The 27,994-nt window shown below is 45.3% G+C and overlaps 1 long non-coding RNA gene across 1 annotated transcript; it reads left to right on the top strand.

Moving 5' to 3' along the window:
* LOC119878301 lies at positions 1 to 27,994 on the top strand. Its single transcript, XR_005386752.1, has 4 exons — positions 1 to 458; positions 12,163 to 12,299; positions 15,163 to 15,235; positions 27,952 to 27,994. It is a non-coding gene; the product is annotated as an uncharacterized LOC119878301 (long non-coding RNA).

Below are 27,994 nucleotides of genomic sequence, written 5' to 3' on the forward strand. Positions count from 1 at the left end.
TGGGGATGCTTCCATGCCAACAGAAGACCCCAGCCTTGTCAGGGCCTGTGGTGAGGCGTAAGAAAAATGTGGGTGCCGAATCCAAACTGACAGGAGTCTCCAGCCTCTTTAGGATCAGCACTTTGGCTTCAGGACATATGGGGCTGCGTCTATGCTGACAGGAGCCCACAGCCCCCTCAGGACCCGCAGTGAGTTTTCTGGGGGCCATGGGGCCATGTCCAGGCTGACAGGAGCCCTCGGCCTCCTGAGGACCTGCTGTGAGGCTTCCAGAGGATGTGAGGCATAGTCCACAGTGACAGGAGACCCGGCGTCCTCAGGACCCGTTGACTATCACTCAGGAACACGTGGGGTCACATCCACACTCACAGGATCCTGGCTTCCTCAGGACCCCCTGGAGGACTCTGGAGGTGCCGTTGGGGACCACGTCCACATCAGAAGGGACTACTCAGAACCACAGGGTAAGTGAATGGGTAGAATGAATGGTAGGGTCAGGGGAGGGGAGGCAGTTGGTGGTTAAGTTAGGTTAGATGTTAGGGTTTAGTGATTATGCTTATGGTTACAGATTAGAGGATAGCGTGAGGGATAAGGGTAAGGGTCAATGGTTAGGAGTTAGACTGGGGGTTAGGGATTAGGGAAAGGGGTTAGGGTTAGTGTTAGGGACAGGATTTAGAGTTAGGGTTAGGGTTTAGGCTTAGGGACTAGGGCAGGATGTTAGGAGTTGGGGTTAGGGTTATGGTTAGTGTTAGGGTTGTGATTAGGTTTGCAGTTAGGGTTAGGGGTTAGGGTGTGAGTTAGGGTTAGGGGTTAGCATTAAGGGTTAGAGTTAAAGTTAGGCCTAGGTTTAGGGTTAGGGTGAGGGTTAGGCTTAGGATAGGGTTTAGTGCTAGTGTTAGGGTTAGTGTTTGGTTAGGGGTTAGGGATAGGGTCAGGTCAGGGCCAGGGTAGGGTCAGGGTACGGTTTTGGAAAAGGGTAAGAGATAGGGTTAGGCAGTGGGTTAGGGATTAGTTTTAGGGTATGGGTAGTGTACAGTTTGGGGTATGAGTTAGGGTTAGTATTAGAGGGTTAGGGTTAGGGTACAAATTAAGGTTAGGAATAGGATTTGAGTACATTAAGTTAAGGTTAGGGTTAGAGGTTAGGGTTACGATTAGATTTAAGGTAAGGGTCAGGGTTAAGGAAACCTCAGAATAGGTTTAGGAGTTAGGGTGTGGCTTGGCAAGTAGGTTCAGTGAATGTGTTTCGGTCTTGGGGTTTGTGTTTGGTTTTTGTTTTTGTTTTTTTTTTTGTTTTTTTTTAAACTTTATTTATTTATTTATTTATTATTTATGATAGTCACAGAGAGAGAGAGAGTCAGAGATATAGGCAGAGGAAGAAGCAGGCTCCATGCACCGGGAGCCCGACGTGGGACTCGATCCCGGGTCTCCAGGATCGCGCCCTGGGCCAAAGGCAGGCGCTAAACCGCTGCGCCACCCAGGGTTCCCTGTGTTTGGTTTTTGATCAGTGATAGTTCTTGTTTAAGGGTTAGGTTAACATTAGGCTTAAGTGTAGGGTAAGGGTTATGTCTGTGTATGGTTAGAGTTTGTGTCTTGGCATGTGCCTGCACTGGGACTCCTAGCATCTTGGGCAGTTTAGTTTTATGCACTCTATTTAGGTTTTGGTTTCAAAGATAGCCTAACTCCACCAAGTCAGTGGCCTCCCCAGAGAATCAAAATCCAGTCTTCTCTGGGGTGAGAATAGGCATGGCAGGATTCTCGTGAGCTGAGCGAAGGAGGGGATTTGTGGCTCTAAAGACTCTTTGTTTGGATTTTCAGTTGCCTTTCTGATTTTATCTCTTGTGTGCACATGTATCCTCTATACTACCAATTATTATTTTAAAGTTTTACTTGAATTCCTCTTTGTAAACACAGTATGATATAGTTTCAGGTTTACCACATAGTGATTCAACCCTTGAATACAACGCCTGGTACTGGTCAGAGGTGCCCTCCACTATCCCCATCCCCTGATTTCCCACCCCCCACCTTCCTCTGGTATTTATTAGTTTATTCTCTGTGGTTAAGAGTGTGTTTCTTGTTTTGTTTCTCTCATCCCACCCTTTGCCCCTTTGCCAGTTTGTTTGGTTTCTTAAAATTCACATGTGAATGCAATTGTATGTTATTTGGTATCTGTATTCTCTGACTGACTGAGTTCATTTAGCATAAGTCCCTTCCACTTCTCCCACGTCATTGTAAATGGCTTCATTTCATCCCTTCTGATGACCCAGTGATGTCGCAGTGTGTATATTTAACACATCGTCTCTGCCCATTCATCTGTCGATGGACATCTCGGCTCTATACACAGTTTCGCTGTTGTTGATAACGCTGCTACCAACACTGGGCTGCATGTTCCTCTTAAAATCTACTAAACTACTTTTGTATCCTCGGGGTAAATACCTAGCTGTGCAATTTTGGAATCGTAGGGTAGCTCTATTTTTAACGTCTTTTTAAAAAATTTTTTATGATAGTCACAGAGACAGAGGCAGAGACACAGGGAGAGAAAGAAGCAGGCTACATGCACTGGGAGCCCGACATGGGATTGGATCCCGGGTCTCAGGGATCACACCCTGGCCAAAGGCAGGCACCAAACCACTGCGCCACCCAGGGATCCCCTGTTTTTAATTTCTCGAGGACCCTCCAGACTGTTTTCCACAGTGGCTGCACCTTTATTTATGTATTCATGAGAGACACAGAGAGGCAGAGTTATAGGCAGAGGGAAAATGAGGTTTCATGCAGGGAGCCTGATGTAGGACGTGATCCCCCAGGACCCCGAGAACATGACCTGAGCCAAAGCAGATGCTCAACCACTGAGGCACCCACGTGCCTTACTGATTCAAATCCATTGCTAGTTATGGGTCTGTTCATATTTTCTATTTCTTCCTATTTCAGTTTTGCTCGCTGCACATTTCTAGGGATTTGTCCATTTCTTCCAGGTCTCCCAGTTTGTTAGTGTATAATCTTTTATAGTATTCCCTTATAATCGTCTTATTTTTCTGGTGTTGATTGTGATTTCTCTTCTCTCATTTGTGATTTTATTTATTTAGGTTTTCTCTTTTCTCATTGATAAGGCTGGCTAGGGCTTGATCCATTTTATTAATTATTTTGAAGAACCAGCTCTTAGTTTCGTTATTCCATTCTACTGTTTTGTTTTTTCTGCATTGTTTATTTCTTCTCTCATCTTCATTTTTTCCCTTCTTCTGTAGGATTTAGGCTTTGTTTCCTATTCCTTTACCAGCTCCTTTAGGTGTAGGGTTAGGTTGTGTATTGGAGACTTCTTGTTTCTTGAGGTAGGCCTGTATTGCTATGTACTTCCCTCTTAGGACTGCCTTTGCTACATCCCAGAGTTTTGGAGAAACATGTTTTCATTTTCATTTGTTTTAAATTTCCTCTTTAATTTCCTGGTTGCTCCATTCATTCTCTAGTAGGATGTTCATAATCTCCATGTATTATTGGTCTGTCCAATTTTTTTTCTTACTGTTGACTTCGAGTTTCATAGCATCGTGGTCCGAAAATGTACAAGGGGTGATATCAACCTTCTTGTACCTGTTGTACCTGTTGAGGGCTGATTTGTGGCCTATGATATGATCTTTTCTGGAAAATGTCCCATGTTAACTTGAAAGGAATGTGTATTCTGCTTTAGGAAGAAATGTTCAGACTATATTTGTTGAGTCCCTGTGGTCCAGTGTGTCAAGGCTATTGTTCCCCTGTTGATTTTCTGCATAGACGATCGGTCCATTGCCATAAGTGGGTGTTAAAATCCCATGTCATTGTATTATTATCAGTGATTTCCTGTATGTTTGTTGTTAATTGGTTTCTATATTTAGGTACTCCTATGTTGGCAGCATAAATGTTTAGTTGTTTGAACTTTTTTTTTTAGTAAATTTATTTTTTATTGGTGTTCAATTTACCAACAAACAGAATAACACCCATGCTCATCCCGGCAAGTGCCCCCCTCAGCGCCCGTCACCCATTCACCCGCACCCCCTGCCCTCCTCCCCTCCCAGCATCCCTAGTTACTTTCTCAGAGTTAGGAGTCCTTATATTCTGTCTCCATTTCTGATATTTCCCACACATTTCTTCTCCATTCCCTTATATTTCTTTTCACTATTATTTATATTAACGCATTGAATGACAACATACATTTGTCCTTCTCCGATTGACTTACTTCACTTAGCATAATACCCTCCAGTTCCATCCACGTTGAAGCAAATGGTGGGTAATTGTTTCTATGGCTGAGGAATATTCCATTGTATACATAAACCACATCGTCTTTATTCATTCATCTTTCAATGGACACCATGGCTCCGTCCACAGTGTCGCTATTGTGGACATTCCTGGTAAAAAACATCGGGGTGCAGGTGTCCTGACATTTCATTGCATCTGAATATTTTGGGTAAATAGGGAAGAGTGCAATTTCTGGGTCATAGGGCAGGTCTATTTTTAACTCTTTGAGGAACCTCCACACAGTTTTCCGGAGTGGCTGCACCAGTTCACATTCCCACCAACAGTGTAAGAGGGTTCCCTTTTCTCCGCATCCTCTCCAACATTTGTGGTTTCCGGCCTTGTTAATTTTCCCCATTCTCACTGGTGTGAGGTGGTATCTCATTGTAGTTTTGATTTCTATTTCCCTGAGGCAAGTGATGCAGAGCATTTTCTCATGTGCATGTTGGCCATGTCAGTGTCTCCCTCTGTGAGATTTCTCTTCATGTCTTTTGCCCATTTCATGATTGGATTCTTTGTCTCTTTAGTGTTGATTTTAAGAAGTTCTTTATAGGTCTTTGAAACTAGCCCTTTATCTGATACATCATTTTCAAATATCTTCTCCCATTCTGTAGGTTGTCTTTTAGTTTTGTTGACTGTATCCTTTGCTGTGCAAAAGCTTCTTATCTTGATGAAATCACAACAGTTCATTTTTGCTTTTGTTTCTTTTGCCTTCGTGGATGTATCTTGCAAGAAGTTACTGTGGCCAATTTCAAAAAGGGTGTTGCCTATGTTCTCCTCTATGGTTTTGATGGAATCTTGTCTCACATTTAGATCTTTCATCCATTTTCAGATTATCTTTGTGTATGGTGAAAGAGAGTGGTCTCATTTCATTCTTCTGCATGTGGATGTCCATTTTCCCAGCCCCATTTATTGAAGAGACTGTCTTTCTTCCAATGGATAGTCTTTCCTCCTTTATCGAATATTAGTTGACCATAAAGTTCAAGGTCCACTTCTGGGTTCTCTATTCTGTTCCATTGATCTATGTGTCTGTTTTTGTGCCAGTACCACACTGTCTTGATGACCACAGCTTTGTAGTACACCCTGAAATCTGGCATTGTGATGCCCCCATATAAGGTTGTTTTTTTAAATTCCCCTGGCTATTCGGGGTCTTTTCTGATTCCACACAAATCTTAAATAATTTGTTCTAACTCTCTGAAGAAAGTCCATGGTATTTTGATAGGGTTTGCATTAAACGTGTTCATTGCCTGGGTACCATTGACATTTTCACAATGATAATTCTGCCAATCCATGAGCATGGAATATTTTTCCATCTCTTTGTGTCTTCCTCAATTTCTTTCAGAAGTGTTCTATAGTTTTTAGGGTGTATCCTTTACCTCCTTGGTTAGGTTTATTCCTAAGTATCTTAAGCTTTTTGGTGCAATTGTAAATGAAATTGACTCCTTAATTTCTCTTTCTTCAGTCTCATTGTCAGTGTATAGAAATGCCATTGACTTCTGGGCATTGATTTTTTATCTTGCAACGCTACCAAATTGCTGTATGTGTTCTAGCAATCTTGGGGTGGAGGCTTTTGGGTTTTCTAGGTAAAGTATTATGTCATCTGAGAAGAGGGAGTGTTTGATTACTTCTTTGCCAATTTGAATGCCTTTAATGTCTTTTTGCTGTCTGCTGAGGCTGGGACTTCCAGTAATATGTTGAATAGCAGTGGGAGAGTGGACATCCCTGTCTTGTTCCTGATCTTTGGGGAAAGGCCTCCAGTGTGGCCCCACTGAGAATGATATTTGCTGTGGGCTTTTCCTAGATTGCTTTTAAGATGACGAGAAATGTTCCTTCTCTCCCTATGCTCTGAAGTGTTTTGATCAGGAATGGATGCTCTATTTTGTCAAATGCTTTCTCTGCATCTAATGAGAGGATCATATGGTTCTTGGTTTGTCTCTTGCTGATATGATGAATCACATTGATTGTTTGATGAGTGTTGAACCAGCCTGTGTTCCGAGGATAAATCCTACTTGGTCATGGTGAATAATTTTCTTAATGTACTTTTGGATCCTATTGGCTAGTATCTTGTTGAGAATTTTTGCATCCATGTTCATCAGGGCTATTGGTCTGTAATTCTCCTTTTTGGTGGGGTCTTTGTCTGGTTTTGGAGTTTAGGTGATGCTGGCCTCATGGAACGAATTTGGAAGTACTCTATCTCTTTCTAACTTTCCAAACATCTTTAGTAGGATAGGTATGGTTTGTTCTTTAAACGTTTGATAGAATTCCCCTGGGAAGTCATCTGGCCCTGGACGTTTGTGTCCTGGGAGGTTTTGGAAGACTGCTTCAATTTCCTCCCTGGTTTTTGGCCTGTTCAGGTTTTGTTTTTCTTCCTGTTCCAGTTCTGGCAGTTTCTGGCTTTCCAGGAATGCGTCCATTTCTTCTAGATTGCCTAATTTTGGTGTATGGCTGTTCATAATATGTTTTTAAAATACTTTGTATTTCCTTGGTGTTGGTAGTGACCTCTCCTTTCTCATTCATGATTTTATTAATTTGAATATTCTCTCTCTTCTTTTTAATAAGGTTGGCTAATGGTTTATCTATCTTATTAATTCGTTCAACAAACCAACTCCTCCTTCCGTTGATCTGTTCCATAGTTCTTCTGGTCTCGATTTCCTTGAGTTCTGCTCGAATGTTAATTAACTCTATTCTTCTGTTGGGTGTAGGATCTATCTGCTTTTTTTTTGCTCTAGCCTCTTTATGTGTAAGGTTAGCTTTTGTATTTGAGTAGTTTCCCGTTTTGGAATAGATGCTTATATTGTGATGTATTTCCCCCTTAGGACTGCTTTTGCTGCATGCCAAAGATTTTAATGGTTGTATGTTCATTCTCATTAGTTTCCATGAATCTCTTTAATACTTCCTTAATTTCCTGGTTGACCCTTTCATCTTTTAGCAGGATGATCCTTCACCTCCACGTGTTTGAGCTCCTTCCAAACTTCTTGTTATGATTTAGTTCTAATTCCAAGGCATTATGGTCTGAGAATATGCAGGGGACGATCCCAATCGTTTGGTATCGGTTCAGACCCTATTTGTGACTCAGTATGTGGTCTATTCTGGAGAAAGCTCCATGTGCACTTGAGAAGAATGTGCATTCAGTTGAGTTTGGATGTAAAGTTCTGTAGATTTCTGTGAAATCCATGTGGTCCAGTGTATCATTTAAAGCTCTCGTTTCTTTGGAGATGTGCTTAGAAGACCTATCGAGGGTAGAAAGAGCTAGATTGAAGTCACCAATTATAAGATAATTATTATCTAAGTATTTCTTTACTTTGGTTATTAATTGGTTTAAGTATTTGGCAGCCCCCATATTCGGGGCATATATTGAGGATTGTTAAGTCCTCTTGTTGGATAGATCCCTTAAGTATGATTTAGTGTTCCTCTTCATCTCTCACTACATTCTTCGGGGTAAATTTTAGTTTATCTGATATAAGGATGGCTACCCCTGCTTTCTTTTGAGGACCATTTGAATGGTAAATGGTTCTCCAACATTTAATTTTCAGACTGTAGGTGTCCTTCTGTCTAAAATGAGTCTCTAGTAGGCAGCAAATAGATGGGTCTTGCTTTTTTATCCAGTCTGAAACCCTGGGCCTTTTGATGCGGTCATTAAGCTCGTTCATGTTCAGAGTTACTATCGATAGATATGAGTTTAGTGTCATCATGATATCTATTCAGTTCTTGTTTTTGTGGATTGTTCCACTGAACTTCTTCTTACAGGGGAATTTTAAGAGTCCCCCTTAAAATTTCTTGCAGAGCTCGTTTGAAGGTCACATATTCTTTCAGTTCCTGCCTGTCTTGGAAGCTCTTTATCTCTCCTTCCATTTTGAATGAGAGCCTTGCTGGATAAAGTATTCTTGGTTGCATGTTCTTCTCATTGAGGACACTGAATATATCCTGCCAGCCCTTTCTGGGGTGCCAGGTCTCTGTGGAGACGTCTGCTGTTACCCTAATGCTCCTCCCCATAACGGTCAGGGATTTCTGGGCTCTTTCTGCTTTAAGGGTCTTCTCTTTATCTTTGGAATTTGCAAGCTTCACTATTAAATGTCGAGGTGTTGGACGGTTTTTATTGATTTTAGGGGGGAATCTCTCTATTTCCTGGATCTGAATGCCTGTTTCCCTTCCCAGATTAGGAAATTTTTCAGCTAGGATTTGTTCAAATACTTCTTCTGGCCCTCTGTCCATTTTGGCGCCCTCTGGAACCCCAATTACACGTAGGTAATCTGAGAAACCACTACGGAGCTGACACTGATGCAAACACTCAAGGGTTGATTTCCAAACTCGAGCTTGCGTCCAAGTACACCCGACACAGCAGAGCAGGGACTTGGACCCCAAGGTGGTGTTTTGCTTTTAAGGGCTTGTCTCAGGGACCTCCAAAAGGGCTGGAGCAATTCCTCAAGTTGTGTTTACATTTTGATATGGGGCCTTCAAGGGCATTGAGCTCTGTTCTCATTATAATAGGCGCTTCCAGCCCTTGGCGTGGGCTCTGTTCTTATTCTATTGTGGGGCTTTCCAGGGCATTAAGCTGTAAACTTTTGTTTTTTTTTCCTGTAACTGAAGTAATGTAAATTTCATCTCTTCTTCACGGGGGCCTGGGATGGCTGGACGTGTTCGAACGCTGAACTTAAAGTGGAAAGGCCTTCATTTTCTTGGCATCCTTGCGTCCCTTCCCATCCTATCTAGCTCCTTTCCCCTTCCCCAGACCTCCTAAGAGAGCAATTGCTAATGACCTCAGCTTGGCAGCCTGTGTTGGGGGACATGCCCAGGGATTTGGGATCAGGATGACTGGGCGCGGGCGTCCCAGCTGTGCAGCAGGATTCCATGCTGCAGACTCTTTTTCCCTAAGGCTATCTTGACAACTGACTTTGTACATAAAAAAGCTGCCCTTTCTCTTTATAAGATGAAGAGCGATTCAAAGTGTTTTTTCTCTGCCCTTCTGATTGCTCAGATTCCAATCTGACATATTTCCTGTTAATAAGGATAATTTACTACTATCTGTAGTACTATGGTTAAAATATTCTGACACAAGTAATTCAGAGGGATGAGGGTTTCTCATCTCTTTCTTCACAGCTCAGTCACTCCTCAGGAATTGCATCTTTATGGATTTGGAAAGAACTGAGATATATTATTACCAGTGGTCCTATTATTATGTGAAGGATTCTTCCCTGAGATTCTTTCCCTGTTTCAACTGACACTGAAACACCTTGAACTCTTTGGAAGACAAATGTCAAGGAAATAAATGTTATGCACTGCTAATTTTAAATGCCCTTGCAATATGGTGTCTATTATAATAGAAGTATTTTTTATCTGATTTTTGCTATTTATTATCCGTTCCTGCTTTTCAGGTTGAGGAGACATTATACGTATTCATAAGTGTTTTTCTTTCCTTCTGATATAAAATTATTACTTTATTCCCATCGAAGGAAGTCTTCAAGAAAAAGGCAAAAGTTAATTTAACTATTCTTAAAATGTCTTCACACTTGGAGCCTGATTCATTTAAGTCAATTTTCAAAATAAATCTTATTTATTAGGAAAAAAAAGAAAGATTTATAGGGAAATTGAGAAGATAGTACAGAGCATTAGCATGCACTTGCACTCAATTTATCCAATTATTGATATCTTATATCAGTATGGTACAAATATTAGCTAATGAATCGATATTAAAATAGTCGCATTAACCAAGGACCATACTTTATTCAGATTTCCTTAGTTTTTGCTAAGTTACCATCCCTCATATCACATTCCATTTGTCCTCCTGTTTTCTTAGGCTCCTCTGGATTGTGACAGTCTTTCAGCCTTTCCTTGTTGTTGCACTGGAATACTTTGAGAAGTAGAGTATTTTGAAAATTTCCCTCAGTTGAGACATGTCTGTCATTTATCTCATGGTTGAACTGTTTTTGTGGATTATATACAGAGATATACTGCCATTTTCATTATATCATATAAAGGATAGATACTATCAACATGATTTATCAGTCTTGGTATCGATCTGATCATCTTGCTGAGGTAGTGTTTGTCATCTTTCTCCGTAGTTAAGTGATTCTTCTTCTTCTTCTCCTCCTCCTCCTCCTTCTTCTTCTTCTTCTTCTTCTTATTATTATTATTATATTATCATTACTATTTTAAGTTTTTCATAATATATTTTGTAGAAGGAAGTTACTATGTGTATTCCACACGTAAGAGTGGGAAGCTATGCTCATCAACTTGAGGGTGGAATGTCTGCACAAATTGTTTGAAATTCTTCTACATGGGAGATTTCTCTTCTTGTGGCATTTTTTTTTAGTTTCTTTTTCAAAGATGTTATTTATTTATTTGAGAGAGAGAGGAGAGAAAAACCATGAGTGAGAGGGGCAGAGGGAGAGGGAGAAGCAGGTTCCCTGCTAAACAGGGAGCCTTCCTTGGGACCTGGATCATGATCTGACTTAAGGCAGAAGCTTAACTGACTGAGCCACCAAGGTGCCACTATTTCTTTCTTTCCCTCTTTCTTTTTTTTTAAATAATATATTCACTTTTTATTGGTGTTCAATTTGACAACATACAGAATAACACTCAGTGCTCATCCCGTCAAGTGCCCCCCTCAGTGCCCGTCACCCATTCATACAGATCCCTGACCTCCTCCCCTTCCATCACCCCTAGTTAGTTTCCTAGAGTTAGGAGTCTTTATGTTCTGTCTCCCTTTCTGATATTTCCCACACATTTCTTCTCCCTTCCCCTATATTCCCTTTCATTATTATTTATATTCCCCAAGTGAATGAGAACATACAATGTTTGTCCTTCTCTGATTGACTTACTTCACTCAGCATAATACCTTCCAGTTACATCCACATTGAAGCAATGGTGGGTATTTGTCGTTTCTATTGGATGAGTAAGGCCCACCTTTTCTCTCCCTTCATCTTCTGAGTCTCCTATGATATGAATGTTATTGTTTTAATAAGTGGCTGAGTTCCCTAAATCTGCCTCTGTGGTCCATAACTTTCTTTGTTTTTAAGGCTTCCACTTGGGACTGCATCTCAGTTATACCATTTTTAACATTCGCCTGACTAAATTTTAGTTCTTTTATTTCTACAGTAAGGGATTCTCTAGTTTTCTTCTGTGCTCTTTTTCCAGCCTAGATGCTATCTTTATAATCATTGTTTTAAACTGTATTTAGACATCATATATTTGTTTTGATGGACTTCCTGGCTGTGAATACTACCTCATGTTATTTTATGGAGGTGAATTTCTCGATCTCATTATATTTTCCAGAAAAGAAAGTAGGAAGAAAAAGAAAAACCAAGAAAAACAATAACAACTGCCCTCCCCCCAAAAAAACCACTAGATTATTTTGGCCTCCTTGTAAAAAGATTCTAAATCCCAAAATAACAAACACAATTAATGTTCCATGAAAGTAAAAATAAGAAATATATAAGGTACATACATAAAAAATAAAATAAGGCAATTAATAAAATAGAATCAAAGAAAATAAATGAAAATAAAGCACAAAATACAAAGGAAGCTAGACCCTTCTTTCCAGGCAGCGCTGAAGCTCTGCAGCCTCTTGGGTCTGACAACTTGGTGGCAGCGAATGGTATGTGTGGGGTCTGGGGATGGCCCATGGTGCTGATTGTCAGGTGCACATCTGCCTGGGAGATGCACCTGTGGGGTCAGGGGTGGGGTGGTCTTCAGCGCCTCTGGCCTCCAGCAGGTGGCGCAGTGGTGCTCCCTGAGATTGGTGCTGTTTGGCGTGATTTGGGAGGGGACACTGGGTCCTCTGGTTCTGGGGCTAAGCATCCCACCCCCCAGTCTGCAAGCCCTCCACAGAAGAGCCCCCAAGCGCATCTCTCAGAACCCTGCTTTCACTTTGCCTGCGTCCGAAATGCTTTTGGTTTTGTTTTTTTATCTCAGACTGTTGTGCCCAAGATTGCGAATCCGAAAAACCATGGAGAAGCCCACACTGAAGCAAACACATGAGGGTTTATTTACAAGCTCGAGCTTGTGTCCAAGTATACCTGACAGTGCGGAGCAGGGACTTCGACCCCGAGGTGAGTTTTTGCTTAGGTTTAAGGGCTTGTCTCAGGGACCTCCAGAAGGGCTAGAGCAATTCCTCAAGTTCTGTGTACATTTTGATATGGGGCATTCAAGGGCATTGAGCTCTGTTCTCATTCTAATAGGGGCTTCCTGCCCTTGGCCTGGGCTCAGTTTTGATTCTATTGTGGGGCTTTCTAGGACATTAAGCTGTAAACAGAAAAGGTTCCACACCTGGAAGGGGGACGTCACACTGTCCCTATATGCTGAAGACGCGGTACTGGAAACAGGAAACCTGGGAGCCTCCACCAAAACCTGTTAGAACTAAGGAGTGAGTTCAGTAAAGTCACGGGACACAAACTGACCCTACAGAGCAGAGTAACCTTGCTCTGTCCTGACAATGAGCACTCAGGAATGAAAGGAAGGATGTGACTCCCTTCTCAGGAGCATCAAGGAGAATAAATAATGAGACTGAACCATAGGAGCACAAGACTTGTTCACTGAGCCATACAAGGCTCTGTTCTGGGAGGCCGTCCTGGGTTCGAGGGGTGGGAGCCTCATCTTGTGAAAATGTCCACAGTTCCTGAAGCCACCCTCAGTTTCAAAGTCATTCCTATCAAAATCATGGTGGCATATCTTAGAAATAGCAAAACAAAAAACAAAAAAAAAAAACAAAAACAAAAAACATAACATCCATCTGCCCCCACAAATGACCCCGGACAGCAAATCAGTACTGGAGGAGCAGGAGAGAGTGGGACGCAGCACTTTCCTATTTCAAACGATGTCACAGACACAAAGGATAAAGCAGTGTGGTTCTCGGGTCCCCAGCTGGCTCCGTTGGTTAAGCATCTGACTCCTGACCTCACCTCCAGTACTGATCTCAGGGGTCATGAGTTCTAGCCCTGGGCTGGGCCATGAATGGTGCGTGGAGCCTACTTAAGCAAACCAGTCCCATGGGGGGTGGTTCCGGCATAAGCTGAAGGAGCAAAACAGAATGTCCAGAAGGAAATGTGCTCTGATACAACGGATTTTTTTAACTTAATTTAATTTAAACCCAATTAATTAACGGATAGTGTATTATACTTTCAGAGGAAGAATCAGGGATTCACCATTGGAGATAACAGCAGTGCTCGTGACATCACGTGACTTCCTTCATGCAGGTCCCCTGTTAACCTCCCCGCCTCCAACGACCATCAGTTTGTTTCCTATCATTAAGAGTCTGTATTTCCTGCAACTGTTTTCATTTTATTTGTTTTTCCTTCCCTTCACAGTTGTTATATGCTTTGCTTTTTAATTCCACCTATGAATGACACCACATGGTCATTCTCTTTCCTGACTGACTTATTTCATTTAACATGATCCCTCTAGTTCTATCCATGTCATTGCAAATTGCAATATTTCCTTCTCTTTGATAGCTGAGTTCCATTCCTCTCTCTATGACCATCATCTATCTCCCATCCTTTTTATCCATCATCTGCCACAGGGCACCGAGGCTCCTCCCACAGTGTGGCTACTGTGGACCCGGCTGCTGTGGACATTGGGGTGCAGGTGTCCCAAGTCTCACTGCATCTGTATCTTCGGAGTGAAATCAGGCCGTTCACCTGCTGTTCTCAGGATGTTACAAATAGAGCCGTCCTGCAGAGCCTCCACACTGTTTCCAGGGTGGCTGCACCAGCCCGCATCCCGCCCACAGTGGAAGAGGGTTGAGTGGGTTTTGCGGGACGTGGTAAAACTCTGGTCCACATTTCATTTCGCATCCTGTGGGCTCCAATTTCTTGTCCTTAAGTATTTCTGGGGAAGCCAGGTGTTGGGCTCCGTTTTAGTGAGACGTTTCCAAAGCTAACAGGCCACAACAGGAGCCTGGAAGGAGGCAAGTGCGGCCCCTGGAGTGCCCGCTGCCTCCTGCACAGCCTCCTGCAGCGCCTGAGCGTCCCGTAAGGGGGCGCCCGAGCCCAGGCCCCACCCAGCGGGCATGAATGTGCAGTAGACCTCCTCTGCCTGCACTAACAGGAGTCAGCCTGTGCTGGGGAGTCCTGAGGAGGACGTGGGGACACGTCCACGCTGATGAGCCGCAGCTTCAGGAAATTGTGGGCTCGCATCCATGCTGAAAGGAGACCTTGGGCCTCCTCAGGACCCACGGGGCGGCTTCAGGAAGATGTGGGCCCGCATCCACACTGACAGGAGCCCCTGGGCCAACTCAGGACATAAGTTGAGGCTTCTGGAAGCTGCGGGCCGCATTAATGGTGGCAGGAGCCCCGGCCTCCTCAGAACCCTCGGTGATGCTTCGGGAGGACATTGTGTCACATCGACACAACAGGATGCTGAATCCTTAGGACCCCTGGTGTTGACTTGGGGAAATATGGGATGCATCCATGCGGACAGAAGACTCCAGGCTTGTCAGGGCCTGTGGTGAGGCCTAAGAAAAATGTGGGTGCCACATCCACACTGACAGGAGTCTCCAGCCTCCTCAGGACCCACTGTGAAGGTTTGAGAAGATTTGGGGCCACATCTATGCTGACAGGATCCCCCAGCATCCTCAGGTCTTATGGTGAAGCTTGAGGAAAATGTTGGGCCACCTCAACACTGACAGGACCCCCGTCCTCCTCAGGACATGCACTTTGGCTTCGGGAAATATGGGGCTGCATCTATGCTGACAGGAGCCCACAGCTCCTCAGGACGTGTGGTGAGTTTTCTGGGGGACGTGTGGCCATGTCCAGGCTGACAGGAGCCCCGGGCCACCTGAGGACCTGCTGTGAGGCTTCCAGACGATGTGAGGCATAGTCCACAGTGACAGGAGACCCAGCGTCCTCAGGACCCTCTGACTATGACTCAGGAACAATTGGGGCCACGTCCGCACTCACAGGAGCCCTGCTTCCTCAGGACCCCCTGGAGGACTCTGGAGGCGCTGTTGGGGGTCACGTCCACATCAGAAGGGACTACTCAGAACCACAGGGTAAGTGAATGGGTAGAATGAATGGTAGGGTCAGGGAGGGGAGGCAGTTGGTGGTTAGGCTTAGGTTAGATGTTAGGTGTTTGTGATTAAGTTTATGGTTACGGATTACAGGTTAGGGTGAGGGATAAGGGTAAGAGTCAGTGGTTAGGAGTTAGGATGGGGGTTAGGGATTAGGGAACGGGGTTAGGGTTAGTGACAGGATTTAGAGTTAGGTTTAGGGTTTAGGCTTTAGGGATTAGGACAGGAGGTTTGGAGGTGGGGTTAGGGTTATGGTTACAGTTAGGGTTGGGCTTAGGTTTGCATTTAGGGTTAGGGGTTAGGGTGTGAGTTAGGGTTAGGGGTAAGTGTTAGGGGTTAGTGTAAAAGTTAGGGCTAGGTTTAGGGTTAGGGCGAGGATTAGGTTTAGGATAGGTGTTATGGCTAGGGTTAGGGTTAGTGTTTATGGATTAGGGTCAGGTCAGAGTCAGGTTACGGTTTTTTAAAAGGGTAAGAGATAGGTTTAGGGAGTGGTTTAGGAGTTAGTTTTAGGGTACAGGTTAGAGTACCATTTGGGGTATGAGATAGGATTAGTATTAGAGGGTTAGGGTTAGGGTACAGGTTAAGGTTAGGAATAGGATTTGAGTACATTAAGTTAAGGTTAGGGTTAGAGGTTAGGGTTAGATTTAAGACAGGGGTCAGGGTTAAGGGTTTCGAATAGGTTTAGGAGTTAGGGTGAAGGTTGGCAGGAAGGTTCACTGAATGTGTTTTGGTCTTGGGGTTTGTGTTTGGTTGTCGATTAGTGATGGGTCTTGTTTAAGGGCTATTTTAACATTAGGATTAAGTTTAGGGTTAGGGTTATGTCTGTGTATGGTTAGAGTTTGGGTCCTGGCATGTGCCTGCACTGGGACTCCTAGTATCTTGAGCCGTTGAGTTTTATGCACTCTATTTAGGTTTTGGGTTCAAAGATAGCCTGACTCCACCAAATTAGTGGCCTCCCCAGAGACTCAAAATCCAGGCTTCTAATGGGGTCAGAATAGACATGACAGGCTTCTTCCAAGCTGAGCTAAGGAGGGGATTTGTGGCTCTAAATACTCTTTATCTGGATTTTTAGTTGCCTTTCTGATTTTTTTCTCTAGTGCGCACATGTTTCATCAATACTACCAATTATTATTTTAAACTTTTACTTGAAGTCCTGTTTGTAAACACAGTATGATATAGTTTCAGGTTTACCACTTAGTGATTCAGCACTTGGATACAACGCCTGGTACTGGTCACAGGTGCCCTCCACTGTCCCCATTCCCTGTATCCCCATCCCCCCACCTTCCTCTGGTATTTATTAGTTTATTCTCTGCGGTTAAGAGTGGGTATCTTGGCTTGCTTCTCTCATCCCCCCTGAGCCCCTTTGCCAGTTTGTTTGGTTTCTTAAAATTCACCTGTGAATGCAATTGTATGGTATTTGGTATCTGTCTTTCTCTGACTGAGTTCATTTAGCATAAATCCTTTCCACTCCTTCCACATCATTGTAAATGGCTTCATTTCATCCCTTCTGATGACCGAGTGATGTCGCAGTGTGTGTATTTACCACATTGTCTCTGCCCGTTCATCTGCCGATGGACGTAGGGCTGTATCCACAGTTTGGCTGTTGTTGATAACGCTGCTAGAAACACTGGGCTGCGTGTCCCCCTCGAATCTACTAAAGTACTTTTGTGTCCTCAGCGTAAATACCTAGCTCTGCAAATTTGGAATCGTAGGTTAGCTCTATTTTTAACTTTTTTAAAAATTTTTTTTAATGATAGTCACAGAGAGAGAGGCAGAGACACAGGCAGAGGGAGAAGCAGACTCCATGCACCGGGAGCCCAATGTGGGATTCGAATCCAGGTCTCCAGGATCATGCCCTGGGCCAAAGACAGGCACCAAACCACTGCACCACCCAGGGATCACCTATTTTTAACTACTTGAGGACACTCCACACTGTTTTCCACAGTGGCTACTTTTGTTCGCATGCCCACCAGGAGTGTAAGGGAGCGACCCCTTCTCCATAGCCTCACTAAAACCTGTTTTTTCTTGTGTTGTTAATATTAGCCATTATGACGGCTGTCAGGTGAACTATCATTGTGGTTTTGATTTGCATTACCTTGATGATGGGTGATGCTTAGTGTCTTTCCTTGTGTCTGGTCGCCATCTGGCAGTCTTTCAGAGAGAAAGTCCATTCATTTTTCTGCCCATCTCCAGTTGCATAATTTGTGTTTAGGATCTTGATATTTATATTTGCTTTATGTGTTTTGCACACTAACTCTTTAGCGGATGTGTTGTTTACCAATATCTCCTTTCATTTTGTATGTTGCCTTTTAGCTTTGGTTGTTTCCTTCACTTTGCGGAAGCTTTTCAATTTGATAAAGTCCCAATAGGATTTTTGCTTTTGTTTCCCACACCTCAGAGGCATATCTAGAAAGAACATCAAATGGCCAATGTCAAAGACGTTGCTGCCTATCTTTTCTTCTTTGTATGGTTTCAGGTCTCACAGTTAGGTCTTTCATCCATTTTGAATTATTTTTTATATATATGGAGTAAGAAAGTGGTCCAGTTTCATTCTTCTGCATTTGGCTGCCTGGTTTTCCCAACACCATTTGTTCTTATCCTGGGGTCAGGGTTAGGGTATGTTGAAGAGACTGTCTTTGTGCCATTGGATGTTCCTTCCTGCCTTGTTGTCCATTAATGGATCATAGAGTTACAGGTTTGTATCTTGTTTCGGCTTTCCATTCTGTTCTATTGATCAAAGCATCTCCTGTTGGGAGATTCTTGATTGCAGATTCATTTTCTTTGCTGGTTATCTGTCTGTTCAAGTTTCTTATTTCTTCCTTTATCATTTTTGCTATATTATATATTTCCAGGAATTGATCTATTTCTTCCAGGTTCTAGGTTCCTGGCATATAATTTTTCATAATGTTCTCTTATAATCGTTTGTATTTCTCTAGTGTTGGTTGTTATTTCTCTTTTCTCATTTGTGATTTTATTTGGGTCCTTTCACATCTTTGTATCTGTTCTCTTTTTTAAAGATTTTATTTATGTATTCATGCGAGACACAGAGAGGCAGAGTTATAGGCAGAGGGAAAATGAGGCTCCATTCGGGGAGCCTGATGTGGGACTTGATGCCCCAGGACCCCGGGATCATGACCTGAGCCAAAGCAGATGCTCAACCACTGAGGCACCCAGGTGCCTTGCTGATTCAATTCCTTTGCTAGTTATGGGTCTGTTCACACTTTCTATTTCTTCCTATTTCAGTTCTGCTCGTTTGCTCATTTCTAGGGATTTGTCCATTTCTTTCAGGTCTCCCAGTTTGTTTGCGTATAATCTTTCATAGTATTCCCTTATAATTGTCTTATTTTTCTGGTGTTGATTGTGATCTCTCTTCTCTCATTTGTGATTTTATTTATTTAGGTCTTTTCTCTTTTCTCGTTGATAAGGCTTGCTTGGGCTTGATCCATTTTATTAATTATTTTAAAGAACCAGCTCTCAGTTTTATTTTTCCATTCTACTGTTTTGTTGTTCCTATATTGTTTATTTCTGCTCTCATTTTTATTTTTTCCCTTCTTCTGTAGGCTTTAGGCTATGTTTGCTATTTCTTTTTCAGCTCCTTCAGGTGTAGGATTACGATGTGTATTGGAGACTTCTTATTTCTTGAGGTAGGCCTGTATTGCTATGTACTTCCCTCTTAGGACTGCCTTTGGTACATCCCAGAGGTTTGGAGAAACATGTTTTCATTTTCGTTTGTTTTATATTTCCTCTTTAATTTCCTGGTTGCTCCATTCATTCTCTAGTAGGATGATCATAAACTCAACATATTTTTGGTCTGTCCAAATTTTTTCTTACTGTCGACTTCAAGTTTCATAGCGTTGTGGTCCAAAAATGTACAGGGTGTGATATCAACCTTCTTGTAACTGTTGTACCTGTTGAGAGCTGTTTTGTGGGCCTTGATATTATCTGTTCTGGAGAATATCCCATGTGCACTTGAAAGGAATGTGTATTCTGCTTTCGGATCGAATATTCTGACTATATCTGTTGAGTTCCTGTGGTCCAGTGTGTCAAGGCTATTGTTCACTTGTTGATTCTGCTAGACGATCGGTCCTTGCCATAAGTGGGTGTTGAAATCCCCTGTCAGTGTATTATTACCAGTGATTTCCTGTATGTTTGTTGTTAATTGGTTTCTATATTTAGGTACTCCCATGTTGGCAGCATAAATATTTAGTTGTTTGATCTTGATAAAGTGTCTTTTTAATTATGAAATAATGTTCTTCTTCATCTCTTCTTACAGTATTTGTTCTTCCTTTTTGAAATTTAAGTATTTTATTTATTTTTTCATGAGAGATACACAGAGAAGCAGAGGCAGAAACATAGGCATAGCGAGAGGCATGCTCCCCTAGGGGAGTCCGATGTGGAACTCAATCCTGGGATCCCAGGATCACACCCTGAGCCGAAGGCAGATGCTCAACCACTGGGCCACCAGGTGTCCCCCAGGGTTTGGTTTCAAATCTCGTTTGTCCCAGGAGGGACAGTGGGTGGAGGCAGGGCACAGTGGGTCCTCTGCACCACTCACCTGCACCCACCCTGTCTGGGGCTCCCTGCCTTCCCTCCTTCCTGCAACCTCTGTGTACTCTATGGGAAACCCGGTCTTCTGATGGGAGCAGGGTATCCAGAGAACCCCGGTGAGGCTGAGTATGTCCCACAGGGGGCAGCTGCCCAGGGTCCTTGCTGGGGACAGATGCTGTGGGGGTGGATGTTGTTGGGGCAGGGGCATGATGGTGGTGGAGTGTGGGGGATGGTGGGGGGAATAGTGTGGGTGGGGATTGTGTGGGGTTGTGTCGGTGTGAGGGGGATGATATAGGTGGGATGCCTTTGGGGATGATGATGAAGGGGGATGGTGTGGGGGTGGGGAAAGAGGGGATGACATGGGGGGCCTGCCGACACAGGGCATCCACTTTCTCTCAGACGCACATGGATACGTCTACAGATAAAGGCGATCCCAGTCTGGGGTTTGCTGTGACACCTGCCCCGGGGGCCCCGTGTGGTCAGTGCAGGGCGCTGGCTGACCGGGGGCATTATCTGGGGGTCATCATACTATGTATGTTTACAAATTGCAAATTGTCTCAAATTAAATGCATAGAATTTAGATATATATAAAACACCGAGTGTGGGTGTCACCCTGACCCGTCCGACCCTCATGGGATCGATGTGTGTCCTGCTCCAGCCACAGCCATGCCGCCTGGCCCGCAGGTCCGGTTACTGCCCTCCACGGGCCCCACCGCAGCCCCCTGCTTTTCAAGGGGCTGTCCCTCGCCCCTGTGTGGTTCAGCTCCCATGGAAACCCCTAGAGTCACCGACCTAGTGCCCCCCTCAACCCCGAAGCCCCGGGGGTTGGGGCACGGGGGTCATCCCCTGCACCCAACCATACAGTGGTGTGTTGCTGGCTGCTGTTGCTTCCCCCGGCCTCTTAAGCCCTGTGTTCCCAACCCAGAAGCCCCTGGGCCTCCCCCGGGGCCTAGAAGCCCCCTGACTCAACAGCCTCTCCCCACCCTCTAGCAGTCCCAAAACTTGATTTGGCTGCCAAACATCTTGTTGATGTCCAGGTCTATCTGCGTGATGTCCCTGGAGGAGACGAAGCCTCCTCCTTCATTTCCTGCGGGAAAACCGGGGAGGAGGAGCCGGCGTCAGGGACACAGACACCGTCCAGTCACCAGCTGCCATCCTGGGCAGGGAGCCCTGGGGCCACCATAGGAGTGTGTCCTGCTGAACCCTCCTTTCTTCTCCTGGGAGGCCGGGGATGGCCAGAGTGCCGACCGTGGCTGTGGGACCTCTGTGAGGGGCTGTGGTGAGCCGCTGTGGGCGGGAGGTGACTGAGGGTCAGCCTGGGTGGGAGGGGACAGGGTATCAGCCCAGGTGGGGAGGGGACTAGGGGGTGTTGTGCCCAAGATTTCAAGTGCCCAACAATTGGGGTGTTGTGCCCAAGATTGTCCAAGCTGACACCGATGCAAACACACGAGGGTTGATTTACAAACTCGAGCTTGGGTCCAAGTATACCCCACACAGAGAAGCAGGGACTTGGACCCCGAGGTGGGTTTTAGCTTAGTTTTAAGGGCTGGTCTCAGGGTCCTCCAGAAGGCCTGGAGCAAATCCTCAAGTTCTGTTTACATTTTGATATGAGGCCTTCAAGGGCATTGAGCTTTGTTCTCATTCTAATATGGGGCTTTCTGGGACCTTAAGCTGTAAGTTTTTTTTCTTTTTTTCCTGTAACTGAAGTAATGTAAATTTTAGCTCTTATACACAGGGTCCTGGGAAGGCAGTACTTGTGCTAACCGTGAACTTAAAGTGGAACGGCCTCAATTTTCTCAGCCTCCCCACAGACAAGTGACTGAAGTTTAAAACTTCAAATTTTAGGGGCTGCCCTGGTGGAGACCTGTGCTCTTCCTGCCCGGGAGGGTGTCCTCCCACTCCTGGCCTTTCCTGGTCTGTGCCAGGAACTGGGCCCCATGACTGCACAGGGGTTTGCAGCTTATGGCCACACAGGGCAGACAGCTGGCCCGAGCCCCGCTTCTCTCAGCCGGGTTCCTGCTCCTGTGCCTGGGAACAGTTGGCGCCACCATCCTTGGGACCCCTGGGATCCTGAGCCCACCCTGTCGCTCCAGGGACTCCCCCCACTTCTCCACCTGAACACCTTAAGGCTGGTGTGTCCCCCACTCTAGGAGACTTCTGAAAGTTCAATTTTTGTGCACTGCTGCTTATAATATTGTGAGTACATTCGTCAGTTGGCTCTCTGCCCTTGTGGGATCTGGGGCTATGCCTCTCCAAGATCAACTGATTGATTTTTTTAAGATTTTATTTTTCTGTAATCTCTACAGCCAACATGGGGCTAGAACTTGCTACCCCAGGAACAAGAGTCCCATGTTCTTATGAACCACACTGAGCCGGTCAGGCTCTCTTTGATTGATTGATACATGTTAATTGAAGCAGGGGTCTTGCATGTGTCAGGGCAGAAACTGAGCCCACGCTTTGAGGTGTGGTGGAGTCATTTGGACCTGATCAATGTGAAAGAAACCATAGCTTCCCTGGGAGCCCAGGGAGCAGGGCCCACACACGTGAATAGTTGATAATTTCCTTTACTGTAGTAGTTATTTTACTGACTATTTATTTAAAGTGCTATTCAATGGTAAATGTCAATCTAGGATTGGGATACAGTGAGAACGTTCTAGGATTCGGAGGTAACTAAAGCTTCCCGTCCAGGGCTTAATGTTCCAGTTCGATGCAGAGATAGGCAAGGAAGCAAAGAGTTATGAAACATGGCACTGGGGTGCCTGGCTGGCCTGGTTGGGGGATCTTGATCTCAGGGTTGTGAATTTGAACTCCATGTTGGGTATAGAGAGGACATGAAACGAAAATATTTAACAAATAATAAATGGATGAACAAATAAAGCATGACATCAAAGGTAAGTGTTTGCTTATGTCTCACCTGCGAACTATTCTTGATCGCCCCGCTTGTACTACTTAGCCCAGATGACGTCCTCCACAAGGGATAGTCCTGCTTCAGTGTAAGAGGGCGTCTTTCATTGTAAGACCTGTGGTTCCCCTCGTTCTGCAGGGAGAGAAGAGCCGTGAAGCTATGACTTCGGGGGATCAGCATACACCTAGGCAATGACCATTTCTGAACCCGGTAGCCAGAGCTCGGCCTCCTTTAGGACGTGATGTCATAACGAAGCCTCTTTGGTCATTGTCTTAGATGTACGGTGGAGGCTAAACTAGAATTAGGAAGAACAAAAGAGGAGGAAAACCCGAAGCTGAAAGAGGAGGACAGATTTCACCATCCGTAGCCTTAACAGGGACCTGGTGTCCTTTCCTAGGAGGGGCACCCCCTCTGTAGGATGCTTCCAACCTCTCTGTGCTCCTTTTTGAAACCCAGCAGGCACGTCTCCATGCCTCCAGTACCTCTGCAGTCATGGTTTATAGCGTCTTCCATGTATTCTATTGGGGACCACAGAGTCATGTATGTAACTATCCGACCGCTGTTTGACAACATTGGAGGATTCCGACTTTTGTTGGTTTTGGGTTGTGTGTGTGTCTATCACATGCAGATATCACGTGCAGGTATCTGATCCTCTGTGTGGGTCACCCAAATGCCGAAATGGTTAGCACAACATCATTTCTGGTGCTGGCGCTGGGCAGATAGCTGGGTTCTCCTTGCTTACTCTGGGCTCGCTCCTGCAGTGACTTTCCTCTGGAGGGTCAGCTGAGCTTGAAGTTCCGACTCTGCCAAATTCCCATGTCCAGCAGGGGGTCCCGCTGAGCACAGGCTGCTTCTCTTCTCCCTGATGCCTCTCCATCAGGGAGCCAGACCTCAGCGCTGCCTGGGGGAGATCCTTAGGAACTCCCCATGTTGGAGAGCCCTGTTGCTGCCTGTGTGTGGGAGTCGAGTTGGGGTGAGGGCTGGGGTTCTCGGTCCCCTGTGCTGCCTGGCCTTATGGCGATCCCCATACTCACCCAGCCCCTACTCACTAGGGTGAGGAGGGTGCCCTCCACACGCTGGTGTGAGAGATCCAGCACCACAAGGTGTGCAGGCTGAGTCCACCTAGTCAGGGTAGCCGAGGTGCATGAGCTGCAAGTGTGGGACCGAGGAAAGTTAACAAAAATCCCCTACTCCTGGACAAGCAGGGCAGAACTGATTCCATTTTGTGCTACACCCGCCACCTCCCCTATAGCCCCCACATGACCTGCTTATTGCTTAAGGTGCTGCCCCACCCTAGTCAGGCCGCTGGGCACACCCTAATCGGAAATCGGCTTATAACAATGTAACCCTGCTTTGTGTCCCCCAAAACTGTGCGACAATTCTGACCAAAGTAATAGGCCAGCTCATTTGGATACTATAGGGTAAGACGTAATTCAATCAGCCACCAGCTTGTGGACCGGCATGATCGTGCAACTTTCTGCGTATCCCATGTGCCACTGGCCCCTATAAAGCTGCTATGCCTCTTAGTCTCGGGATCCACGTCCCTGCTCTGCTGTGTTGGGTGCAATTACACCCAAGCTCCAGCTTGTAAAGAAACCCTCGGGAGTTTCCATCGGTGTGGGCTCCTTGGTTTACAATCTTGGGCACAACACCAGGGCCTCGTGTCCTGGCATCCCTTCCAGGGCCACGCTGACCGCCCCACAGGCCCTCTGTGCTCCAGGCACACAGGCATGGGGATGCGGGGAGGGGAATAAGTGCCCCAGAACTTGGCTATCCTCGTTCATCAGGACAGAGGGAGCACAGACCTCCCAGGTCGCTGTGCACAGACCCTGGTGACCTGAAGCTCCCTGGCTGTCACTCTGTCCCAGCCCCTCCTGGCCCAGTGGGCAGAGCTTGAGTCCCAGGAAAGTCTGTGGGTCCTGACCCTGGCATCTGGCCGCCCCTGGAAGGCACGTGGGGACATAAGCTGTGTGTACCTGGCGGCGTCCCTGCAGGGGCTGTTTGGGGCCTGGATGGTGCCCCCTCCTCCTCTCTGGGTATCTCTCCACGCCCCATGCAGAGTTCTGGGAGACACAGAAATGGCCTGGCTATGCTTTTTCGCACCACAAAACTTTATTGACTTTTTACAGCAAACGGGCTCAGAGCCTAATGTGCGCCTTCCCCTGGGGAGGGAGACCTTTCTGTCCTTTAAGGGAGGGCAAGAATCACACAGTGTGGGGGGGCGGGTGCTAGAGTCCACATTGTGGGAGCATGTGTGGACTCCGGGTGGGGGCGTGTGTCCTGAGATTTCAGTCTGAGTGACTGTTTTGAGGACAGCAGACATGACCTGGACCTGCAGCTCATGGGCTCCTGCACTGGGACCCACAGGGCAGCTGGACCCAGCCTTGGGTACTCTGGGGCCCCAATACCCAATACCCAATACCCAATACCTGGAGCCTGCCTCCTGGTGGGGGTCGGGTGAGGCCAACCGGCCTATCCATCCTCTCCCCACCCTGGGTTGTCCCGGGATCCCCCAGGCTGCCCTGGGTCAGTGACCTGGATCTGTGGGGTACACACAGGGCCCAAGAGGCCACGTCCAGCTGTGAGAGGGCTCACTCAGCCTGGGGCCAGAATCCAGGGCTAGCCAGGACCATGGGGGCCTGGATCCCATTAGTCTTTGTGTTGGGCCTGGGTGGGGCTCAAATCACCTCAGCCCCCACAGAGCGCGGGGCCAGGTCAGCCCAGGTCCCTTTGGGTTAGGGGCTGGTGTCCTGTGCAGGGTGTGCCGACCTCCAGGAGGGACAGTGGGCGGAGGCAGGGCCCAATGTGTCCTCTGCACCACTCACCTGCACCCACCATTTCGGGGATCCTTGCCTTCCCTCCTCCCTGCAAGCCCTGGGTTCTTTATGGGACAATCGGGCTTCTGATGGGAGCAGGGTATCCAGAGAACCCTGGGGAGGCTGAGCATGTCCCACAGGGGGGCAGCTGCACTGGGTCCTTGCTGGGGGCTGTGGTGTGGTGGTGGATGGTGTGGGGCAGGGATATGATTGTGGTGTTATATTAGTCCGGTACAAATATTAGCTAATAAATCAATATTAAAATAGTCGCATTAACCAAAGACCATATGTTATTCAGATTTCCTTAGATTTTGCTAAGTTACTATCCTTCATATCACATTCCATTTGTACTCGTGTTTTCTTAGGCTCCTCTGGATTGTGACAGTCTTTCTGCCTTTCCTTGTTGTCGTTGAACTGGAACACTTTGAGAAGTAGAGTATTTTGTAAAATTTACCTCATTTGGGACATGTCTGTTGTTTATCTCATCATTGAACTTTTTGTGGATTATATGCAGAGATATAATGCCATTTTTATTATATCATATAAAGGATAGATATTATCAACATGATTTATCAGTCTTGGTATTGATCCGATCATCTTGCTGAGGTAGTGTTTGTCAGATTTCTCCATAGTAAAGTGATTTTATTATTATTATTTTTATTTTTATATTAAGATTTTCATATTATATTTTGTAGAAGGAAGTTACTATGTGTATTCCACACATAAGAGTGGGAGGTTATGCTAATCAACTTGAGGGTGGAATGTCTGGACAACTTCTTTGAAATTCTACTACATGGGAGATTTCTCTTTCTTCTGTTTGTTTCTTTTTCAGGATATTTATTTATTTGAGAGAGAGAAGAGAGAAAAACCATTAGTGAGAGGGGCAGATGGAGAGGGAGAAGCAGGTTCCCTGCTTCAGGGAGCCTGCCTTGGGACCTGGATCATGATCTGATCCTAAGGCAGAAGCTTAACTGACTGAGCCACCCAGATGCCACTTTTTCTTTCTTTCTTTCTAATAATAAATTTACTTTTTATTGGTGTTCAATTTGCCCACATACAGAATAACACCCAGTGCTCATCCCGTCAAGTGCCCCCCTCAGTACACGTCACCCATTCACCCCCACCCACATCATCCTCCCCTTCCATCACCCCTAGTTCATTTCTCAGAGTTAGGAGTCTTTATGTTCTGTCTCCATTTCTGATATTTTCTACACATTTCTTCTCCGTTCCCTTATATTCCCTTTCACGCTTATTTATATTCCCCAAGCGAATGAGAACATACAATGTTTGTCCTTCTCCGATTGACTTACTTCACTCAGCATGATACCTTCCTGTTCCATCCACGTTGAATCAAATGGTGGCCATTTGTCTTTTCTAATGGCTGAGCAAGGCCCACCTTTTCTCTCTCTTTATCATCTGAATCTCCTATGATATGAATATTATTGTTTTAATAGGTGGGTGAGTTCCCTATGTCTGCCTCTGTGGTCCATAACCTTTCTTGTTTTGAAGGCTTCCACTTGGGACTGCATCTCAGTTATAGCATTTTTAACATTGGCCTGACTAGATTTTAGTTCTTTTATTTCTACAGTAGGAATTCTCTAGTTTTCTTCTGTGCTCTTTTTCCAGCCCAGCTGCTACCTTTATAATCATTGTTTTAAACTGTAATTAGACATCATATATGTGTATTGATGAACTTCCTGGCTGTGAGTACTACCTCATGTTATTTTATGGAGTTGAATTTCTCCATATCATTATTTTTTCCATAAAAGAAAGAAGGAAGAAAAAGGAAAACCAAGAAAAACAATAACTACCCTCCCAAAATAAAAAACACCAGATTATTTTGGCCTGCTTGTTAAAGATTCTAAATTCCAAAATAAGAAACACAATTAAAGTACCATGATAGTAAAAATAATAAATATATAAGGTACATACATAAAAATTAAAATAAGGCAATTAATAAAAAAGAATCAAAGAAAATAAATGAAAATAAAGCACAAAGTACAAAGGAAGCTAGACCCTACTTTCCAGGCAGAGCTGAAGCTCTGCAGCCTCTGTGGTCCGACAACTTGGTGGCAGTGAGTGGTCTGTGCAGGGTTTCGGGATGGGCCATGGCGCTGATTCTTATTTGCACATCTGCCTGGGAGATGCAACTGTGGGGTCAGAGGCAGGGTGGGCGTCAGCGCCTCTGGCCTCCAGTGGGCAGCACTGTGCTGCTCCCTGAGACTCTCCTGATGGGCGGGATGTGGGTGGGGACGCTGAGTCCTCTGGCTCTGGGGCTGAGCATCCCCCCCACCCCCCCACCCCACCCCCCATCTGCAAGGGCCTACACAAAAGACCTGCCAACACCCCGGGTCTCCACTGCTTCTCTCAGAACCCTGCTTTTACTCTGCCTGCGTCCGAACTTCTTTTGGTTTTGTTTTTTTTCTCAGACTGTTTTGCCCAAGATTGCGAATCCGAGAAACCACCGAGAAG

Source organism: Canis lupus, unplaced genomic scaffold, assembly GCF_011100685.1.
Source record: "Canis lupus familiaris isolate Mischka breed German Shepherd unplaced genomic scaffold, alternate assembly UU_Cfam_GSD_1.0 chrUn_S1419H1603, whole genome shotgun sequence".
In the NCBI taxonomy this organism is placed as follows: Eukaryota; Metazoa; Chordata; class Mammalia; order Carnivora; family Canidae; genus Canis; species Canis lupus.